Genomic DNA, 22,891 nt, shown 5'->3' with positions numbered 1-22,891 from the left:
TTTCCTTGTGTAAATAGCACAAAGTGATGGATTTGCTGATATTTCTTCTTTGACTGGCATTAGGCAGAGTTCTGACTTTAGCTGTGACTTATATTTACCAGGCCTTGGTTGAGATTTTTATTTCCTAACATGTCCGTGCACTTGTCTAAAAGTAGTTATTAGTTTGTTCTTAATTATAAGCCATGAGAGGTTGGGATCACCACTGTGATGGCTCCCTATAAAGGGCTGTGTTTAATAAGCACTAAATAAAAGCTTTATGGCCACACCTCTGCCTGTCCCCTCCCACCCGGGATCCCTTATTTCTCTTTTCTCCCTACTCTTGTCTTCTTCCTTGATGTTTCCTCTTACTAGGCTCTCTTCATTGTCTCAAAATCCCCATCCTTGCCTCCGTGACTCCTAAAGACCACGTCTTCCAGAAAACTGAGTGGAAGTGAGTCAGCGGCACCTCCCCTCTTGGAGCCCAGGAAGCCCTGAGTATGACCAGGCCAGTTCCCAAGGCCACACAGCCCGGATGTCCGAACATTTTGAAATCCAAGGTCTTCCAAGGAAGCCCCACCACATGTGCCTTCAGGAATCTGGCCAGCCCCGCCGGCCTCCACTGGAGATCCTCCCTCACACGGTCACGGTGCCAGAAGTCCCACCCCTGGTGCTCGGCGGGGGCGCTGGGGGCTTCGGTGGAATTCCCTATTTCAGGACCGACAGCCAGGAGAGGGAACAGCCTGAGTCCCTCTGAGTCCTGGCAAGGCCAGCTACCGGGAAGGTCCAGCTTTGGAGGTGGCAGGTGATGAGGGGTGGGTGGGAGAGTGAGAAGGTTTCAAAGACGACCCTCTCTCCAGCTTATGTAATGGCTCCGAGGAGAGAGAGAGCAGTGGGACTCAGCAAGAGAACTCCTGGCTGCTTATCATGTGAAGAAAACCGATGTGAACGACACTCTCCTCCTCTGCTTCCTGCCCTGCTTTTTTGTTCTTTGTGTCATGAATAATGTGAATACAGGAGCCTCATACTTGGAGTTATTTTTACAAGGTCTCCTTGCTGCTTCAGATGACTCAGAGCGGGGCCCTTCTCTTGAAGACATTCCTTGGGAAGCGCTGGGAGATACTGCACTCTAAGCGAGCTGGGGGTCAGGAGTGGGTGTCCTGGCCCCTGACCCATCTGGTCTTCTTTTTCTCTTGGAGCCGTGTCCACTGGAGGGAGGAAGTGGGGGCTGGAAGGAAGGCCTTACTGGGGGCAGACGCTTCCCTGGTTTGCCTCTGCTTAGCCAGCCCTGCCTTTTCCACCACCCTTTTCCACTCCAGCAGAATCGACCAGGCCTGCCTGCCAGTCTGGAGAGGAGCAGAGGGCACTGCCCCCACGGCTGACTCTGCAGGCTACTGGTAGACAAGAGGGGCTGCAGGCCCCAGAAGGCTGGTGGCTCTAGGCTAAAGGCATGAAAAGAAGAAGAGGAAAGGAGAATTGGAGGAACCTGTTTTCATGTCTCCCACCACCCCCGCTGCCTGTATGTTCTTGGGGAGAAGGGGCTGTATCTTACACTCTCTTTCTTCCAAACACCACGCCTGGCTCTCTCACCCTGTAAATGTATGTTGAACAAATGAATTAATGAAAGGGAAGCACCTTTCCATGGGTATAGCCGAACTGCTTGGACGTGAGTACTGCACAGACCCACGTGCCTATGGAGGATGGTGGCCTCTGCATCTGCTCCAGAAGACGTGCGCGCTCCGACTTCAGCATATGGACCGGAAGTTCTCATCGCGCTCAGCACAGACATCGTCTGACTTGACCCCTCATAAGCATTCTGAGAGGCAGGGGTGTTGTTTCCATTTTACAGAGGATCGGGGAGGTCAGGCGGCCTGCCAGTGTTGTGCAGTTAGTGAGGCACAGCTGGATGATTCCGCCCTAAATCTTCATGGCTATTTCTCTGACCCTTTGTTGCCCTGAAACCTCAGAAACCCCAGAAGCAGAGGCTCCCCTGCTTTTGGAAAAGACTCCACCCCCTCCTTCATGCACAGCTGCTGTGCCGTCCTTCCGGGAGAGCCGTCCTTTCCCCTCCGTTCTGTCTGTAGGGGACTATCCATCGGGGTCTCGTCCTTCTGCTGCCCAACAACCCTGGGAAGAATTAGGATGGGAAGGCCCTTCTCAGACTCCTCTTCTCTGATGGTTTGGGGAATACTCCCTTTTTCCTCCTGCACATCTGCCCTAGCCCCCAATCCCCTTTCCTGCCGTCTTCTACCAGATCACGCAGTCCCCAACTTAAAACCCTGGTGGATGGAAAAGATTTCAAGCTGATCACTTGGAACTCAGTGCGTTTTCCCATGCAAGTGGCTTGAACATGATGCTTAGTCTACCCACAATATATCTGAGAATATTAATAGCATTGGCCAACTAGAGAGCTAGTATTAATAGTAATAATTTAATTAATAATAAGCCGTCACCATCTCTTGCCTGGAAGACAGCAGCAGCCTCGTACCTTGTCTGGCCTTTTCTGCGCTTGTCCTCTTGCAGTTTGTTCTCTATGTGAAAAGTTAGTCAAGCCCCATCTCTCCGCTGCTCAGAGCCCTCCAATGGGTTCCTGTCCCTGTGACCTGGCCCCTGCCAGCCTTGCTGACCTCACCTGCCAGCCCCCTCCCTCTCCACTGAGCTCCTTTTGCCAAAGGCTTCAGCAACTGCTGTTCCCTCTGCCTGGAACTCTCTTCCTGCCTTGAATTATGTGGTTCAGTCGCAGCTCACTGGGGTCTCTGCCAGAGGTCACCTCTTCAAGTGACCTTCCTTGGATGTTTCAGATAGGTGACCTCAGATACTGCTCCCCCATCACTCCTCTGTTCCCTTCTGTTCCTTTACCCTAGCTTAAGAACTGAGTTTTAAAGTTTATTTCATTATAATTCATTTTAATTTAAATAGCCACGTGTGGCTAGTGGCTACCGAGTCGGACAGCACGGCTCTAAAGGGATCAGTGCTGCTCACACGATCTGGGGATAGCAGATCCTGAGTCAGCAAGCCTGGGGTAAGGACTGACAGCCTGCGTGTCTAGTCAATTCCCTGGGAATACTGAGGACCCCGCTTTGAGTAAGATGATCTAAGTCTCTAACATAAAGAGCATTTTCCACTGTAAAGACAAAAATGACATTTCCGCCACCTGGAAGAGCTTGTTAAAGGACACAGTGGCGCACTGTAGGGTGATGGGAAAAATATGGTGTGCGGACTCAGACAGATACTGGTTTGAATCCACTGTTATTCAGCTTTGTGCCCCGGGCAACTTACTTAAGCTCTCTGAGCCTCAGTCTCATCTATAAAACGAAACAGTGATCCTTCCTACCTTGCAGTGTGATTCTGAGATGCTATGTTTGAAAGCACTGAGCCCAGGGCTAGACGCGTACTTGGCTCTCAGGAAAGAGCCACAGTTGTGATTGAGTCAGCAAGAGTAAAGGCGTCGTTTACACAAATCAGCCCTGACATTTAGGCGGAGCTGGGGACCCCAGTGTCAGAGGCACCCAGATGTTCTTTCAAAAAGCAGGTCCCTGGGCCCAGCCCAGAGCTACTGAGTCATATTAAATAATATAAAGGTCGGTGGCTTTCAGTGCATTCACAGTGTTGTGCAGCCATCACCTCTGTCTCGTTCCAAGGCATTTTCATCACCCCAAAAGGAAACCCTGGACCCATTAAGCAGCCACTGCCCGTTCTGCCCTGCCCCCAGCCCACGGCAGCCACTGATCAGCTTTCTGTCTCTATGGACTTACCTGTTCTGGGTGTTTCAGTTGAAAGGGATCGTACAGTATGTGACCTTTGTGTCTGACTCTGATGTTTTCGAGGGTCCTGCGTGTTATAGAGCGTGTGTCAGTGCTTCATTCCTTTCTGTGGCTGAATAATATTCCATTGAACGGATAGATCCCATTTGTTTCTCTGCTCATCACTTGATGGACGTGTGGGTCGTTTCCACCTTTGTGATTATTATCAATGGAGTTGCTGTGAACATTCGTGAACAAGTTTGTGTCTGAGTACCTGTTTTGGTTCTCGTGGTTATATACCCAGGAGTAGAATTACTGGGTCATATGGTAACTCTAAGGTTTTGAGGAACCGCCACACTGTTTTCCAAAGCAGCGGCCCCACTTTGCATTCCTACCGGCAACGCGTAGGGTTCCAGTTTCTCCACATCCTCACCAACGCTTGTTATTTCTTTTTCATTATGACGGCCAGCCTAGTGCGTGCGAAGGGAAGCTTCATCCTTAAAAGTTGCCCATGTGGTCCCGTGGATGCTAAAGCTGGAGAACCGCTGCAGTAAGGAGCGCTCACCCTGCACTGGGTTAGGTGACGGTCTGCTTCTTGCAGGGTCGTGGGACTCAGTTGAACGGTGCTTTTGCTGAGCTGGTGACGGGGTCTCTTTTATAAGGACACTAATCCCATTCATGATGGCTCCACCATCATGACCTAAGGACCTCCCAAAGCTGCTACCTCCTAATACCATCAACTTTGGGGGTTAGGATTTCAACTTTGAATTTTGGGGGGACACAAGCATTCAGGCCGTAGCACTCACTCTCTCCCCTTTAGTAAGGGTAACTGATTGGGCACAGTCGGCTTGCTCTCCATTTGCCCTAGAAAGGCCAGATCAGCGCGGATGACCCACCCCCATGAGTGAGCTCCCCCGCCCAGTGCCCCATGGGCGAGTTTCTGCAAAGCACCTCTCCCTGCGGCTTGGGGCTGGCCTGGAGGGCCTGTCACAGCATGAACTGGCTTTGAACTCTCCTGTTTTAATAAAACTTAGTATGAAGTTTTGTATTCTACTGCATGGTATAGCTGGGCCTAATTTTAAAAAATTAGGGTATTTCACCCCAAATATCTAAGTGTATTTCAGGAACACATCAGGTTAATCCTGAGGCTCTGAGGATAAGGTGGTGAACCAGGGTTCATGGACAGAGGAGTGTCGGGGAGGGGGCTGGATGGCGAGCCCTTAGTGAAAGGAATAGTATTCTTTGCTAACAATGAGGACTTTGTTTTCCTCTTCCGGAATTTCCTCAAATTTAATCTCGAGGGTGGAAAGCACCATTTAAAGGATACATTGTATACACAAGCAAAGCGGGCAAGGTCCTGCTGTAACTCCCTGGGCCACGTCGAGATTGCTCTGGGACCTAAGCCCAGCACCCACGGCCTCCCTCCGTTTAAGTCAGCGCTTCTCAGCCTTGGCCGCATCTGACAACCACCTGGTAGGCTTTAGATACTTATTTAGTAGGTTTGTGGTGGAACCCAGACTTCTGTTTTTTTTAGCGCTGCCCAGGTGGTTTTGATGTGCAGTCAGGACTGAGAACTGCTGCTAGCGCACAGGACATAATGATGAAAAAAGCAGACATTGCCCATGCCCAGGGAGGGCTTATAGTCCAGGGAGACCAACTGGTTAATCACATAATTAATTAATTGCAACTGTCATAAGTACTGCTGCACACATAAATTTCTGGGGGGTCAGAGAAGTCTCACTGAAGCTAACCTGAAAGTCAACTAGACATTAATGAGTGGGCAGCTAGGAGGAAAGCATCCTAGTCAGCAGGACCAGCTTGTGCAAAGGCCCTGGGATAGGAAAGACCTTGGAGTGTGTGAAGACCTGAAAGACAAGCTGGCTGGAGCTGGGAGCAAGGGAGTGGGAGGCCTGAGGAGGCTGGAGAGTGGATGGTGGCCTGCCATCCATTGTCAGCCCACAGTGTGTCCATCTGATATGCTCTCAATGTTTGAGCTGCTCTGATATTCATGTGGATGGCCCAGCTTCTGTGTTCTGGAATAATCAGGTGCATGAAGACCTGATTAAGTGCTCCACCTATAACTTGGAGTGGTCTGGGCAGGAACCTCCTCCTCCAGTGTGTGAAAATTATTCTTTTCTCAGCCTCTGCGGGGGTGGGAATGAGCCACCAGAAGAAGAGGAGAGACTTTTTGAGAAGGAGTGGAAGTCTTCCCCACATCTAAGAAGCTTCCAAAACTCCCCTAGCTGTTGGGGGACGTGTCTCCCTTGAAAATTAGATCTTCTTCCATGGCAGCCTCATCTCTACGTAGGAGAACTCGCTTGGCAGAGTGGCTGGTCCCCGAGTGACTGGAGTCTGAGCTCTCTCAGTGCATTGATTACTCTCCGCACTGTTTCTTAAATGTTCTGAGATAAGTCTACAGATTTAATTCTTCCTCCTCCTCCTTTTCCTTCTTCTTAAAATCTGTGCCAATTTCTCATTTATTGTGGGTGGCATGGAGGGAATTCTTCATGCTCCGTTTGGTCCTGCTTCCCCTTTCAGAAGCTCCGTAGTTTATGTCCTGTGTCCCTTCCCCTCCCCTGGCTGAACTCTCCCCCACTCTGGGTGGCATATGAGCTGTTCTTTTCATTTCAACTGCCTTATGACTGAGAAGAACCCTTCCTCTTTGGTTTGAGCCTTTCAATACCCATTTAAAGTGTTTGTTTCTGTATATTAATTTTTTCCTTCCCCAGGACTCTCATATCTTCATCCCCCGTTACTCTAACCAGTGTGTGGTATATAAGGCGGCATTTGTCACCACCAGTGCGCAGAAGGGAAACCGAGACCCAGGCAGCAGTGTGGGGCAGTGGGAAGATTCTGGCCTTGCCTGGTGGCTTGCTGGCCGTGGGTCCTTGGAACGTCACCCAGCCTTCCAAGGCTGTGTCCTCGTGGTCACGTGGGAAAGAGACGAGTAAGATTTCCATCGCCGTAAGGTGGTGTGGGGATGGAGTAAAGAGGAAGGGCTTCCGGGCTTCACGTTCCGGCTCTAGCGCTCAGTTTTGTGGTCTTGGCCAAGTCGGCAGGTCTCAGTTTGCTCATTTGTAAAATTGTCCAGAAAGGCCCAGCACCGTGCCTGGCCTGTCCTAGGCCTCAGGATGTGCTCGCTGCTCCAGCTCCTCTCTCGTCTGCAGCTCGTCTGCTTGTTTAAAGGAACCCCAGTCATAAGTGGTGGAGCTAGAACTGGGTCCCCAGTCTGCTGTCTGCAGGGCCAGAGCCCCTGGTGCAGCTGTCCATGAGTACCGGGATGGCATCTGGATTCCTTGGGGAGGCTGACCCTGGGCCTGAGGAGGTGTGAGCCAGGGAGGGTCCGCCCTGCTGCCGAGTGGGACTTCAGCTGGGAACTCTCAGCACAGTGGCTGGGGACCCTTGAGGACACACACACCAAGAAATGCTGAGTCATCAGGACCCCTGGTCACTGATGGCTGACCCCTGCACCCTTGCAGAGATGCCCTGAGCCCCCAGTACTGGCTGGGACATCGCTTCATGGGGTGTGGCTGTCCCCACCTCACTGATGTGTGGTGATAGCAATGCTGCCACTTATCCAGGGCCTGGTAGGAGCCAGGAAATGTGCTCCGTGTAGGACTGAGATCCCTGCCAGGAGGCACCGCTAACCCTGTTTTACAGAAGAACAAGGCCAAATGGCCAGGGAGGGGCGGGGCTGGATTTGAGCCCTGGTCTGCTTGGCCCCAAAGTTCTGTGCCTGAAATTGTATGACATTCCATAAAGTTACATCCGGCATGAGGCGTCTCCAGCAATAATTTTAGTAATAGAATGCTTGTCCGCATCCCCAAACCCACACTCACTGAAAGTCTTGTGTCAGCGTTGACCAATTAATTTTTACCACTGGCCAAATAGGATTTAGCCAAGTTCCCACTGTTGAAAAGAAAAGAGATGAGTCCCCAAACTTGTGATAAAATGGGAGGGGAGGGCGAGGGGCCCCCTATTTCAGATGCCTCGTGCCAGCTTAGGTTGAGGGAGAATTGAGCAGATATGCACCTTATTTTCCTGGCTTGCCCTAAGTAACTTTTTGGGCACTTTTTGAAAAACCCGCACATCCGTCATGCTTGCCCTGAATACCACAGTGATTGAAGCATGGTGTGGGGTCGTGGACTGACTTGATCCTCTTTAAGAGCCTCTTTTCATAGCGAGAACGTGCCGTGCTCCTCGTCACAGGACCTCTGCACAGACTATTCATTGTGCCGGAAACACCTTATCTTTCTATCCTTTCCTTCCTTCCGTATTTTGCTTCACTAATTTATCCTTAGCGCTCGGGTGAAAGACTAATTCCTTAGGAAAGCACCGCTGACCCTTTGCTATGCTGTATCCACCCCCTGTCGCATGCCGTTGGGGCAGTAGTGGTAACTTCTTTAGAGCATGTCACTATTATGGTTGTTTCTGATTTGTTATTGTTGGTTTCCCTGCTGGACTGTAAGCTCCGTGAAGTCAGGGACCACACTGGTCTCAACTGTTGTGTGCCCGGTGCCTTGCACTTGCCTGGTCCATACTATAGGCACTCAGTCAATGTTGGATGGACAGATAGGTGGTTGGACAGATGGATTGAGCTAGTTCACTTCATTTTCCTTCCTTTCCATTAACTCCAGCCAATATACTCTTCTTAGCAGGGAAGGAGAATGGTAATGACCTGTTTATCTCTCTTGGGCCTCTTTGAAGAAGACCTCATCTGGAGAACCCTAGAATCTAGCCCAGCACCTGACGTGTAGTAGGTGATCAAAGTTGAGTACGTGGTTGTCTCAGCTTAACGCTTGCCCAGGAGACCGCTAGTCCCAAGGACTCGTGCTGCTGTGGGGAGCCTGGAGAGTTAGTTTCCCATGTTGAGAGTGAGGATGGCACATTTATTCATGGAAACTGAGGGAAGTACATTCCTGCCTCCCACCCCAGGCCGTGGTTTAGCTGCTCTGTAAGGTCTGCTGTTAGGTTGCCAGTTACTATATTGACTTATTTGTACATAAATAGTTATCCCCATAACCTTCTCTTCGCCAGCATTCAGAGATAATGATATACAATCTTTGTAACATCACAGACATCGCTTCAAAAGCATTCTGTTGCTATAGGAATGTTTATGATGTGCTTATCGCTAGAATTTCATGAGCAACAAACTCCCAAATTGTAGATGATTTAGCATTGGAAGCAGGGAGTGAGAGTGTATTTGTGTTTGCATTAAAAAAAAAAAAAGACTTTGAAAGGGAAGTTTTGCTTCTGCAGAGTTCTCTTCTAAAGTTTAAAATAAGAACTACTTAAAAGCTGAGAATTTAGAGTCTCTTAAACATTCAAATGGGTGAAAATGACTTGTAATCTCTCCCTCAAGTATTAAGGCAGTAGGCATTTAAAGGCTTTTTTTGGAGCTGGCTGTCACAGACAAAGGATTTCTCAATTTAAAAAGAAAAATCATTTTTGTAGCATTAAATAATAGGAATGAACACCAGCAGCCCTCTTGACATTTTAGAAATGATTTATTTTCTGAAATATCCCAGTCCATTTTCATAGATGACACTTTGTTCTTCCCATGCAGAGTGTAGCCTTGGCTGGGGTTGCCATAGTTGGGGTTGGAAGTTTGGGTTGCAGAAGGGCAGGGCTCCAGGCACAATGTCACAACTCTTTTTTTTTTTAAGTATGTTTTTTGGTGAGGAAGATTTGCCCTGAGTTATTATCTATTGCCAATCTTCCTCTTTTTTTTTTTCTCCCCAAAGCCCCAGTACACTGTTGTATATCCTAGTTGTAAGTCGTTATAGTTCTTCTATATGGGATGCTGCCTCAGTGTGGCTTGATGAGCAGTGCATAGGTCCGCGCCCAGGATCCGAACCGGTGAACCCCAGGCCACCAAAGTAGAGTGCGTGAACTTAACCAGTTGGCCACAGGGCCAGCCCCAGGCTCAATTTTTGACCAGGTTCCGTGAGCCTCATCCTCTGTTACCTGAACCAGCAAGTTGGTGCCACCACCTCTGTCCAGACACCCCAAAGCCACACTTTCCCAAAGTCCCTACCATGGCACTTTCCTTCCTGGAGAGACACTCTCTGAACTGTAGTCCAGAGGGTGAATTTGACATCATTTTTATTTCTAGCTACCCTCTCTGAACCAAGGCATCAGGCAACATCTTAGGAAAGTTGCACTCTTTACAAACTTCTGCTATAGCGATGCTCCTTAGCGTGGTTCATGGAATGGTGCTGGTCTGCAAACTGCTTACCAGTCAGCATAAGTACAGAAATGGAGAGTAAGCACCTAGAAACTTCCATACCGATTTGACAGAGTAATCCATTGAACTGAATATGAAAAATTAGGCTTGTCCTTTGTATGAATATTTTTTCGTTTCATCTTTATTATATTTTATAAAAGTATTCCTCCGTGATGGATTGGAAGTTAAAGCAAAAACAAAGATAGCTGGTTCTTCATCACACACAGTTTGAGAAGGCCTGTAACCTGCCTTTGCTCCCCTGTTGAATGAATTTGGGGAAACCACAGCACTTACCAAATTATATTGTAATGAAACACGTGTCCGTCCCCCTCTCTCTTGCTAGACTGTTTCTTGAGAGCAGGGACTGTGTCTAATACATCTTCGTGGCTTCATTCCTAAGAGCCCTGCCTGGCATATCGGAGGGCGTGGGAAACATTTGTCCCATGTGTGCCTGCCTGCTCCCCAGTGACATGAGAGTGGGTGAGGCCAGCCCCGGCAACTCCTGGGCCTTCTGGATAGTGTCCTCTGCAGGCCAGTGATGGAGAGCTGGGATCGAATGATGAAGTAGTGAACTTTCCTTCTCTTTTTCCCGCAGAAACAGGTCTCCTCTTCCGACCTGCCCAGCAGCATGAGAGCAGCATGACTGGCCGGCCGCAGGAGAAGCCCCCAGAGCCAGGCTCCCAACTCAACCATCTGCTGCGGAGGTCAAGGTGAGCTTGCTTTCCTTGTGCTGGAAGGTTTAGGAATTTTTGTTTTAGCTAATTCTATCTGCTTTTGTAATCCCTTGTCATGTGCTGGAAAAATGGAGTTTACTAGGGCATAGGTAGACTTAGAAAGTGCACGTCAGCCTAACGGGGCAAAACGTGCTCATTTCAGTTAATAGAGAGGCTGATGGTGGAGCAGACGGGACACTGAATTGAGTTGCTGGGGACTGAAGCTCTCATTATTCCTCCAGCACCTCCTGAATCTTGGGACCTTTTAGGGATTGGGTATCCAGAGAATTTGGGGTAAAGGAATCTCTGGAAGAGGATGTAATTGGAAAGCTGGTCAGTCCATAGTCTGGGACTCCCAAGACATCCTGGACAGACACATCTGTTCCACACAGGGTGGTAAGGGGCCTTAGAGGATCAGCCTGGCCAATCCCCAGCCAGTGTGGAACAATGAATTGTTAGAAAATTCTGCCTAATATTGGGACCAATTCTGCCTCTTGGTAAGTTCCGCCTGCTCTTCTCTGCTCTGCCATTTGGAACCATAAAGACTGAACTTTCAAAGACTCTGCCACATGACTCCCTCTTTGGATTTGAAGATGGCTGTCGTGACTCTGCTTTTGTTTTTTGTGTAAATTTTCCCTAGAGACTAGCGCCGCTCACCTTGTCCTTTTGTGCTCCTCCATGTTGGAAAGCACTTCATTACCTCCAGGGTTGGCCCTGCCAGTTGCTCACTCAACCTGTGCCATCCGCAGCAGAGAATCCCTCATTCACCGTTCATTCTTCAGTGTCTATTAAGAGCCTCCTCGGTGACAGTCACTGTGCTGGACACTGGAGGTACATCAATGAGCAAAAAAGACAGCGTCTCCGTCTTTTTTAACACAAAATAGGTTTGGATCCCTGGAGAGAGTTTGAAATAAGCCTTGAACCACTTCTCGGTGCTCTTTTTTAATATTTTATCTCTTTCCAACTTTTTTCTTAGGTGTTCCATAAGTGCTTGAAAAAAAATGTGTATTCTCTAATTATTGGATATAGTGTTCTATATAAAATCATTGAAATAAGTTAGTTCGTTGTGATGTTCAAATCGTCTGTAATGTGTCCTTTTCTGTTTTCGTCTGATTAATCTATCAATTATTGAGAGAAATGTGTTAAAAAATCTCCCATTGGACTTGTCAATTTCTCCTTATAATGCTGAAATTTTTGCTTTATATATTTTAAAGCAATGCTATTTGGTGCATAGATATTTAGAATAGGTATTTTATTGATGAATTGAGATTCATTTCTACCCTCTTTATACTTTGATTTTTTCTGCTCTTTATTTTTGGTTGAAGTGTTTCTCCCCCTCGTTCTGTTTTCCGTCTTCTTATTTGGAGGTTATATACTTCATAACTATTCTTTCAGTAGTTACTCCAGCAATTTTAACAGGCATCCTTAACAAAGTCTAACAGTAATCAGTGTCTTTACCTTCCTCCCAAACAATGCAAGAAGCATAAACTGGTTTAATTCTAACCACTGCCTCTCCCAATTTATATACAATTGTCCTGTGTTTTCATCCTGTCCTGTTTTTTCCCCACAAGCTAGATGTCGTTGTTATATGTGGTGAGTGTGTGTATAGATTTACCCACAGACTTATCAATATCTTTTTTTCACCACTGTTTCATGAATATGAGATCATTTTCCTTCTGTCTAAAATAAATCCTTTAGCGTTATCCTTTAGTGAGAGTCTGTTGCTGGTAAACTTTCAAGTTTTTTCTGCTGGGTTTGATTTGGTTTTTGTTGGCTTGAAAATGTCTTTGTTTCGCTCTCAGTTTTGAAAGGTAGCTTTACTGGATATATTCTGTTGGGTCATTGAAGCCATTATTCCACTATGTCTGGCTCTGAATATTGCTTTTGAGAAGTTGGCTGTCAGTCTAATTGCTGTTTCTTTATAAGTGATCTGGCATTTCTCTCTGGTTATGTTAAAGATATCATTGTTTTCTCTGATGTTCTCAGCTTCATTGTCACGTAACTATGTGTAAATTTCTCTGTCTTTGTTCTGCTTGGGTTTTGTGGGGATTCCTACAGCTAAAGATGGGTGTTTTTCAACCATTCTGGAAAATTCTCACCCCTCAGTTCTTTGAATATTGCCTCTTTCTCTCTCTAATATCGCCTCTGGAACTCCAGTTAGACGTATGGTGGGCCTTCTCGTTCTGTTCTCTCTCTATCTCTGTTTCACATTTTCATCTCTTTGCTGAAACTCTGAGTAATTTCTTCAAATCTGTCTTCCATTTAACTAATTTATTCTGTCTCCAATGCTGTTTAATCTATCCATTGAATTTTTTTCCTTTTGGTTCCTTTATTTATCATTTCTTGAAGTTCTGGTCCATTATTTTTCAAATCTGCTTGGTGGTTTTCTGATCTCTTATTTCTTGCTCATATTTGTAAGCTGCCTTTTTTTACTTCTTTAATCTATTGGAGTAGCTATTTAGACATTATAGAATTTCGTGTCTGGTGATTCCAGAATCGGAAATCTTTCCAGGCCAGATTCTGCCGTCTGTTGTTTCTGCTGGCTGGTACTCATAGTGCCTTGTTTTCTTGTTATTTACTGTGAGCTGCCCATTTTCCTTAGAACTTTCTTGGGAATTATTTGAGATGTGGATTGAAGTTTATTTTTCTGGAGAGGATTTGCATTAACTTCTACTAGTTGTCTGGAAGCACTATCAACCAAAAGTCACTTTAAATTAATTTTCTACCTAAAGCTTTTCTGGTTACATAAGTAGCATGAATTCCAACCGCAGACCTGTGTGAGATCCAGCTTATGGTTACAAATTTTCAGGAGAGATTCCCCCCACATTCTACCCAGCCCAGGGTCAGGTTTCCTTGTAATCTGCTTCTGTGCTGTGGGTCTATTTCTCATTCATTGAGAGTGGAGCCTATTGGAGTCCCAACTTTATGGCCAGAACTCCACTTTTTCTCCTGTTTCCTGAGCCCTGTGCAGCTCTCATGGGAAACGTAGAATCTCTGGGGATGAGCAGGAACCCTCAGGGCAAAAGCCAGCTTTGCCTCTAGCTTACCTCCCAAGTTTCCTGCTTTTGGTTTTGTTTTGGTCTTCAAAGACTCCTTTCATTTGTACCAGCTCAGCAATGTGTATACAATTTTTACATTTTAAATTTTATCCAGCATAATAATTGTTTCAGTTGGGAAAGTCAAGTTGCGTATCTAGTCTGCCATATTGCCAGAAAGTATATCTTCTTTCTTCTCCACCATGGCCCTGGGAGGCAGGAATGACTGTTCCATGTTCACAAAAGAGTGAACCGAGGCTCAGAGAAGACATGTAACTGGCTACAGTCACAGGCCTGGCAGGTGACAGACCCGAAAGGAGTATGTCCCTGTCCTATCCCCTCTCCCCAAAATGGGCTGTTGACCATTTTTTCAGGATTAGCTTTATTCTCACAGAGGATATGAGTTCCTACCAGAATGCTTTAAATAGCTGGGCAGCTTTGTAAAATTTGTTTATGAATCTATTGTTTATCTTCTTTGAGAGAGGAAATGGCTTCTACATATTTTGTGGCTTGTTTCTCCAACAGTCACCACCAACTTTCCTGCTTCATTCCCACTCCTCAAAGGCCCCCTGGACCCAAAGCCAGAACCCATGTGCACCTCATCCAGACCCCAGCTTCCTTTCTTCTTCGTGCTCCTCTCTCCTTCTCACATTCCCCTCTTTCCTGCGCCTCTCCCCCACCCCATCCTTCCTGCTGTTGGTTTTTCTGTCTCCTGCTGGCGTGCCTTCCATCAGAGGGGAGGCCACAGAGCACAGTGGGTAGGTATTTTGGACCTTAGGGGGGCAGGGAGAAAGAGCTGAGTTTGAACCTAGCTCTGCCACTTACTAGCTTAGTCTCTCTGAGCTTCAGTTTCTTCATCTGTAACATGGGACAATAGATGGAGCTGCTCGAGGACCAAATGCGACGATGCGCATAAAGCTTGGACCACGAGCGTGGAGCGTCACAGCGCTCGGTCCGTGGCGGTCCGCGTTACAACTGAGAACAGGCCTGTGCTCTTGTTCAGTGATGCTTTTAAGCTGACAGAGCTGGTTTATGAAATGTGGTGAAAATGGAGGCAGAAATCTGGGGTCAGTGTGAGAGTCCCAGCCTCACTCTTATGTTCTTCCAACTGGATGTTTTAAAAAATAATCTGAGGGAAAACAGAACACCTTGGTCTGGCCAGTGTTTGCAGAGGATATAAACCAGGGGTTCTGGAAGCAGGGCACCCCAGCATCTCGGCTCTCCCTCCAAGCCGTTCCCTCCGCTGTGGAGCCCCCAGGCCACAGGATGGCGCACCTGCTCTGCGGGTCCTGCAGCCCTGCAGTGGGTGGTCTGCACTGTTTTACCTCCTTTACTTTTTGACGGCTGGTGTGACGCTTTTTATTTCACACACTCCCTTCTAGTAAATGCCTTTATATTACTCTCAGATTTGTATCACTTCCTGATTTGATATCTATCAAGCAACAGCTTTTCTCAGTACTTGCTATTTGTAGAGACTCTGGGCTACGTGCAGTGGGCAAGTGGTAGAAGAAACAGAGCACAGCATAGAGTTGCTGTGACCTAAAACTGCTCTAAAAAATGTCTGTTAATTTTAAAAGACTTTATGACCAAAAAATGCATAAAGAATAAACCATCTTCATAAGGTTAAGGGTCAGATGTTCAGAGTGGATTTCCAAGGAGGGCAGCACTATGCCCTTGAGGGGTCAGGGAAGGCTTCCAGAGGAAGCCTGGAGGAGGCAGACTGGAGCCGACTCTGTGGGGCAGGTAGGGTGAGGCACTGGAAAAGGAGCTCCTACATACTGGGTATAGAAGTGGTATGAACTGAAACATAGAAACGGGTGTTCTCATGAGGCCCAGTGCGTGCTACTAGCCCCACACGTGGCCGCCTGGCCCCTCTTGGGCAGCCGGGCAGCCCAAGATGTCTCATCTGCTGAGACACCCAGCAGGAGGATCTTTAGCGTATTATTAGCCTATCAAAAGCCCTAAGAAGTCCTGCAGTTAATGTTTGACTCTGTGTCACCAGGCGCCCCCAGGGGTATTTGACCACTCATGGCCCACGAACATGGCGGTCTTGAATGGATTTGCATTTGCCTTTTTGTCTCTCTAGCAAATGCTTTGGTTCACTCTTGGCCACCAACTCACTTTTATAAAACAGAGATTGGAAACTTTCTTTAAACATTTAGTCTGTGAATACCAAACAATGATTTGGAGTGAACCACTTGTCTTCTTTTTCCATGCGTTGCTCAAATATCTAGAAAGGTGAGGGTTTCTAGGAGCCTGAGCATGGATGTTGCTGGAGTTAGGGAGAGGCTGCTTTGCTCTCCAAGACAATGTTGACATTCTAGAGCAGTGGGCTGAGGGGCCAGGCCCAACCCACCCCATCCCCCACCCCGCCCAGCAAACCTCAAGTCTATTAACAGCCTCTCTCCTGATAATGATTCATGCTTCCTGTCCCTCCTCCATTCTGGTTACTTAGAGCTATGAGCCAAGATTGATTACTTACACCATCCAACTGGCCTTGTCCATGGGGAGCTCAGCTGGTAGATTAATTATTCTTCTTAGGGTGGCACTCCAGGTTGAGTTCTTCTTGTGAGCCAACCCCTGCACAGTGAAACAAGGTGCAGATGCGGAGACCATTTCTGGAACCAGAAAGTTGGGACACTTCATGTCCAGGGCTGTCTGAGGAGTTTGGGGAGCCAAGGTTATTGTGGGCATAGAGACAGGCACCCCAGGCAAAGGACTTACGTGCTTGCACAGCCACATAAGAGCCAATGGACAGATGTTATAAACTGAGTCTTTAAGGACTTCTCTGGAGACTGACCATCAGCTCGTTCTCACTGTTGCACCCAGTGCATTCTCCTTTCTAAAAATACTTTAGTAATCTTTATTATACCAGTCGTATAGATTATTCTATTTTTTAAAAATTAAAACACTACAGCTGGAGCTTAAGTCTGCTCTGATAACCTCCCCCACTCACTCTTGGCCCTTTTCTAAAAGATGGCAGAAATCCAGGTGTCCTGACTCCCGGCTCTCTTTCTCCCCAGTAGGCTGGATAGGGATCAGGTGTCAGTGGTGGGAAGCTCTCCTGCCTCAGTATCCTGGCTCAGGATTGTTGGGTGTCCCTGGGACAGGCGGGCTCTGGGGGGGTTCGTCCAGCTGAGCCTTCACAGGTCAGAGCTAGAGGGACCTCCTTGCAGCCCCTTGGGTCCAGCCTCCTCATTCTGCAGAAGCTGAGTCTGAGGTGCAGGGAGGGGAAGTCATTGCCCAACAAGGTCACAGGGCCAGTCTCCTTTTCTGTTTGGTCCGGGTTATCTTTATATTGGGTTTGCGTTTCCTGAATACGCAGCTACCCAGTGGGGGCTGGGGGCAGGGGCAGAGGGCAGGGGAAGTGGGCTTAAAAGAACCCCATGTGAGAATGTTTAAATGTCCTGAGTGTCCCATGAAGAGGGAGATCATGTGTGTGCACATAATCAAGAGGAGGAGCGGGGGAAACGGTGTGGGTCCAGGAGACCCAGGGTGGAGAGGAAGAAGGAGGACAAAATGAGGGCCATTCAGAGAAGGCTGGGACATTTTAATTTAGGGAATAGAAATAAGTAGGCAACTGCTTCTTTGCTCTTCCATGATGCCTTCTTGTTTGTATTTCTGGAGAACACTCACGTCACGTGGAGGCCCTACGTCTCCATTCAGCCGAAGTGGTTTAGTGGTCGCTGGGGGCTCTTTGGCCTGGGACCAGAGGTCCTCGGCTCTCCTCTCCCTCGGGTTTGCTTCTCACCAGCACTTGTGATCCTGTGGAAATCTCTTCCTCCCTCGGAACTTCCATAGCTTAGCTTAAAATGGGAATACAGCTTCCTGCTGGGTCTGCCACACAGAAAAATAGCGGTTGTGAGAATGCCCTCTGAATGTTGAAGGTTAGGATGGCCTCGTTGTTTCTTCTCTAAGGGCTACCTTGGCGTGAACTCTGAGGGAGTTGGGAGCTTCCGCTGGGTTAGGTCTCCTTTGCCGGTCAGATCAGGTGGCAGATGTGGGCCACCAAGGCCTCCCCAGGTCTGCTTCCCTGGGACAGCCCTGCCAGACAGTGTCCCCCAGCTCTCAGAGGGGGGCCGTTGTTTAAGCAGCCCAAGGGGCTGTCACTAAAAGTAAGGAAACTGCAGCTATGGACAGAGTTACTGCCAATTTCCTGGAATCTGAGGGCTGGGGGCCCTCTTGAAACAGGAAAGGAAGTAAACTATCTCTTTATCTGGTATCATAGAGGGAATGAATCGACTCTTTCCGGGTAACTGGGCCGCACCCCTTTAAAGTTTTTTCTTTAATGATAACCGTAGCTATTCTTAAGCTTTAGATGGCCACTACATAATTTCTTCTCTTTTCCTCTCCTGGGGTCTTGAACTGCTTGAGAGCTGGACCCCAGAGAGCAGAACTCCTCCCTCGTTACCAGTAACCACGCTGGCGAGCTTGGCCTGACCCGTGGCCGCACTCAGAGTCCCTTTTGGGCACCTCCTGAGTTGCACTGACCCTCGAAGAACTATAGGCCTTTCTTCAGGGGCCGACCTGCCCCAGAGAACTTCCTTCAGCAGTGAATGAGCAAGTCACGTGAGCGTCTGCAGTCTTCTGTTTATTTCTCTGCCTAGAGAACAATACGGTAAATGTGCTTTTCGCCTTGGCACCATGTCTTGGATTGTCGTTATGGAGAAAAGTGACTCTACCGCGATGCAATGGTGTTTTCAGGGGGAGTCAGGGTAAGTGAGGTTCTTGGTCCCCTCACCGAAGAGCCCCCGACTGCGGAGGCTTTCCACTGGATGGGTTTCCTCTCTTCCTTTCTGTGTCCACTTCTGGCACTTCCTGCCCCTGAGCACGAGTCTGCTAAGTGAAACAAAGGGAGGGCTGAAGGTTGCCCAGGAAACGAATAACCAAACCGATTCAATCACGACTGAGTCACTGAGCCTGATCTAAACTGTACCCAAGTCAAAACAAAACAAGAGAAACCCCACCCTGGGTGGTGAGATTCTGAGAGTCCCCACTGGGTGCCACACATGTTCTGTACCTTCGCCTGTTTAATCCTCACAGAAAAGCCTGGAACAATAGGAATCATCATTCCTGTTTCACAGAAGTCAAAACTGAGGCTTGGAAAAAAAAAAATGAAAAAGAGTCAGGTCGGCCTGCCCGGTTACTCACTTGGCAACCGTGGAAGATTAAGATCTGAACTCTGGTCTTCTGACTCCACAACCAGTGTTCTTGGTCCTTCTGTGAGGAAAATGCCTCCACAGAACCCATTTGTTCCTCTCCTCTGAGAAGTTCCTGATGAGGAAAAGAATTTTCCAGATCGCTGGAGCTTAGCCCTTTAAGCCTAGAAATAGGAAGGGGGTTTTTTTTTGGTGTGTAAAATGCGTCAGCTTCTTTTTCGTACTTCCAAGTTCATGGCTATGCGCTAGAGGGTTGAAGGTTGCGAGGAGCTGGTGTCTGGATCCCCGGGGCGTGTCTATACTGTGGCGTAAACTAGCTCTCCCCGAGCCCTCAGAAGTCAAGGAGAAAGCTGGAAGGTTCCAACTAGCGGGTGGTAGCTTCATGCTAGTCAGATCTGTGGGAGGCGGGGGAAAAGACGGACAAGGGACTCTGCAGAAGATCAGAGGAAGCCTTGTCCTTTGGCATTGGAGGGTTGGAGGCCTAGCCTGTCACTGATTGTGTGACCTTGGGCAGCGCATCCCCTGGATGTGAATTTCCTTTTCTTTTAAACAGAGAAAACAATTCTGACTTCACACGTTTATAGTGGGGACAAAATAAAATAGTGTGTGCGTGTGCTTTGTACAGCGCTTTCTGGAATCTTCCTATTGGCCATGAAGACATGCACACCCTCCCACGAACTCCTCAAGGTCCCTATCAGAAACTCCACCCTGGGCCAGAGGATTTGTGGCCGTGGCCCAGGGGCGCTGGCTGGCTCTGAGCTCCACTGACATCAGGCAGACACGTGCCATGGTCACCAAGGCAGGTCACTCCACATGTCAGCATTGACCTCCTCGTCCCATGACTGTTAAAGAGATGGAGCCATGAGTTTCTTACTCTTTAATTCAAAAAAAGGAAAGAAAGAAAGAAAAGAAAGGGGAAAAAATTTTGGTTTTCTTTAACCTGTACTTTTGTTCTGTTTTCCCCTCCTTGCTGTGAATGGAATTGCCATTTAACTTTTTTTTTTTAATTTAAAAAAATGATGTTCTGGGTGATGGAACATAATATTTAGACACGTTGAACTGACAGTTGATGGCTGTGTTGTCAATACACCATCACCACAAATCATGTTCCAGGGGTTGGTGGGGAGGAGATTTGTGTGTAAATGTGCGTGTGCGTGCACACACTTGGATGATTTAAAGTGATCGGGGAGGGTCCAGTGACCCTTATCAAAAGCAGCTCCTGTGGAAGGTTAGCCACAGGACACGGTCGTTGGCTCTGCAGAGCAGAAGAGGGAAGCCCGCTTCCACTGTGGACCAGGGGATCTTCTCTGTGTTAGCCTGTGGCAGCAAAAGCTTCCCCCTTCCTCCCTCCCTTTCTCCTGTCGTTAGCTCCCAGTGGGTGCCCTGTTTATGCTGACCCCTGAAGGCAGAGTTGAAGGGGTCCCAGTCTGATGGCGGAGGCAGATAAAGCAGTTGGGAACAGTGTGCTAAGTGGTGTAATAAAGACACGCTGACTGGGTACTTGGTCTACTCTCTAGGCAGTCCTCCTCATGTCCCCGCCTCCACCTACCACCTGTTGTCAGGGGACTCTCAAACCTCTCTGAGCCTGGGAGCCCTCAGTCCCCTGCCTCAGTGACAGCTCCTGTTGTAGATTTCAAAGCCAAACTGAACTTTGGCAGCGCTCCCTGTCCTCACATGTGCGAACCTGACATCTAGGTGTCATCCTGACGTACCCTGCTCCCGCACCTCCATGCCCATCCCGTCACCAGGTCCTGTCAGGTTCACCCTGAAATGCCCCTCCGTCACCACCCGCGTCCAAGCTGCCTGGCCTCGACCACCACAGAGCTGAGTCTCCCCATATCCTCGCTCACGCTCCTCCGGTCCATTGTCTGCACCAGAGGTCGGCACACAGCGGTCCCCAGGATCACTTCCCTGACCCAGCCACTGCCTGATGTTGTATGGCCCCTGGGCTAAAAATGGCTTGTACATATGAGCATTTGATGATATGGGAACACTGACTTTGGACCCCAATTAAGCAAAAAGTCATCCCTCCAAAAAATATTTCCATTCTTCTCATTAGCAGATCTGTGTTACAAAAGAATTATACTCAATTATTATTATATTTTGTTTCCTCAAAAAATTTGTAGAATTTTCTTTTTTGTCTTATTATATAAGACAAAAGTCTTATATAAGTGATGTATAAGTCTACTTCATAGCCTTGATTTTGCCACCTGGCTGCAAAGCCTAGAATATATACTATCTGGCCCTTTACAGAAAAGGTTTGTTGACCTCTGGTCTACACTGTGGCCTTTTCAAAATGGAAATCTGCTCAGTCATACATGCTTGCACAGAAATACACACACACCCCACTCAAAATACTTTAATGGTTCCCTATTACTCTTTGGATAAAGATAAAGCTCCTTACCCTTAAGAACCTTGGGTGGTCTGGCCCCTGCCCCCTCTCCAGTTTCATCACCATGCTCCTTTATCCTCCATTCCAGCCACTCTGGCCGCCTTTTAGTTCATTGTGTCCACCATGTTCCCACCTGCCACAGGGCCTTTGCCCATACTGTCCTTCACTGTCTGGAATGCAGCTTTCTACACCCTATTTTCCCTGTTTAAGTCCTTCTCATCCTTTAGATTGCAGCATCACTGTAACTTCCTCAGAGCATCGTTCCCTGACCTCTCTGCTGAGGTCACGGCCCTTTATTATTGCGCCTCATCACAGTCAGCAGATTGTATTTGTCTGTCTGACCTCTCCCTGGCAGACTGCAAGCCCCACAAGAGATGACACCTTGTCATGGACCCACCTCCATGATGTCCACTGTGCCTGGTACCTAGTGGGCACTCAGTAAATATTTCGTTACAATGAATGGCTGAGAATCAGGGAAGGTTTCATAAAGGATGTTAAGTTTGAACAGGAACTTATAGGCTAAGAAGATAGAGAATGAGAGAAAGAGATTCCAGGCTGAGGGACCAGCATTCTGGAAACCCTGTAGTTTTATAGGCCAAGTGCTCACGGTATGTATGGTGAATGGTTGGGTAAATCATTGGGAAGGTAGGTGAGGCTAAATTGTGAGGGGCCTCCTGTGCTGGGCTGAGCTGTCTGGACCCTGCTCCTGTTGGTGGAGGGAGCACTGGAGGTTTTAAGCAGAGGGGTGGCATGGGCAGGGCTGCTGGGTGTAAAGTGGGCGAGGAGAGGGGCCCGGCCATTAAGAGACTGTATCATGGAGTGGGCAGTGGGAATGAGAGGAGAAGATGGTCAGGGAAATGCAGGAATTGATAACCTGTTGGAAGTGAGGGAGGTTAGGGGAGGTGAGCTCTTGGGGTCCCAGCTTTCTGATTCAGGCTCCTCCAGTATTTAAGATGAGTGAAGGGGAAACAGTAAGAGCAAGAGGTGGAGGGATGAAAGTTAGTTCGGGGGCCAGGAAGCGGAGAGGGCAAATGCCTGCAGCCTCCATTTCTCAGTGAAGCAGGCTCAGGCTCATCTGCTGGAACAAAGGCCTTTGGGGTTCAGGATGTAGACCCCGGCCTCTTTCCCCTTTTGCAAGCAGAGGGTGCAGCATCATCCCTAAACTTTTGGGGGATTTGCTTCAGCGAGGAGCATCTGGGGGCTCAGACTGTGGACTTAGATCCCAAACAGCCCCTCCAGGGGTTAATAGGGCCCTTAAGGAGATCTTACAGGCCTGCCTTTCCTCATCCTGTTCCTAAAATGCAATGTCTACATGTCAGCTTTGTCAGAAATCCTGCCTTGAAGGCCTTTGAAAAAAAATAGTCCACTTACTTCTAAAAATGTTCTCTGAGGGCCTGCCCCACCCCAGCTCTGCTCTGAGCACCACAGGGAACCCGGCTCTGAGTCTGTGCCTGACCTGCAGACACCTAACTAATACTTGAAACCCACAAACGGTGCAAGAAGGCATAATTCAGCGACTTCGTGTGTTATCGTAGCGTATTAAAGTTCTCAGGGCACATTCACACACGGGAGAAGCCGTTTTTAACCAGCTTCTCCCAGCCATCTTCTCCCGCAGCTCCCCAGACACCCAGACACATAGCACCCGCT

The 22,891-nt window shown here is 48.2% G+C and overlaps 1 protein-coding gene across 41 annotated transcripts in view; it reads left to right on the top strand.

Annotated features, from left to right (window-relative positions):
* The window catches only part of TRERF1 (transcriptional regulating factor 1), a 195,544-nt gene that overhangs the window by 120,081 nt on the left and 52,572 nt on the right, over nucleotides 1–22,891 (top strand). For all 41 annotated transcript variants that reach the window (XM_070245565.1, XM_070245580.1, XM_070245569.1 and 38 more), the window contains one exon: nucleotides 10,541–10,655. The gene's annotated coding sequence lies outside the window, so the exon portion shown is untranslated. The remainder of the gene's footprint in view (nucleotides 1–10,540; nucleotides 10,656–22,891) is intronic.

The sequence above is a fragment of the Equus caballus genome, chromosome 20, assembly GCF_041296265.1.
Source record: "Equus caballus isolate H_3958 breed thoroughbred chromosome 20, TB-T2T, whole genome shotgun sequence".
Lineage (NCBI taxonomy): Eukaryota > Metazoa > Chordata > Mammalia > Perissodactyla > Equidae > Equus > Equus caballus.
Note: the sequence above shows the minus strand (reverse complement) of the source record. Positions and strands in the feature narration are given on the sequence as shown.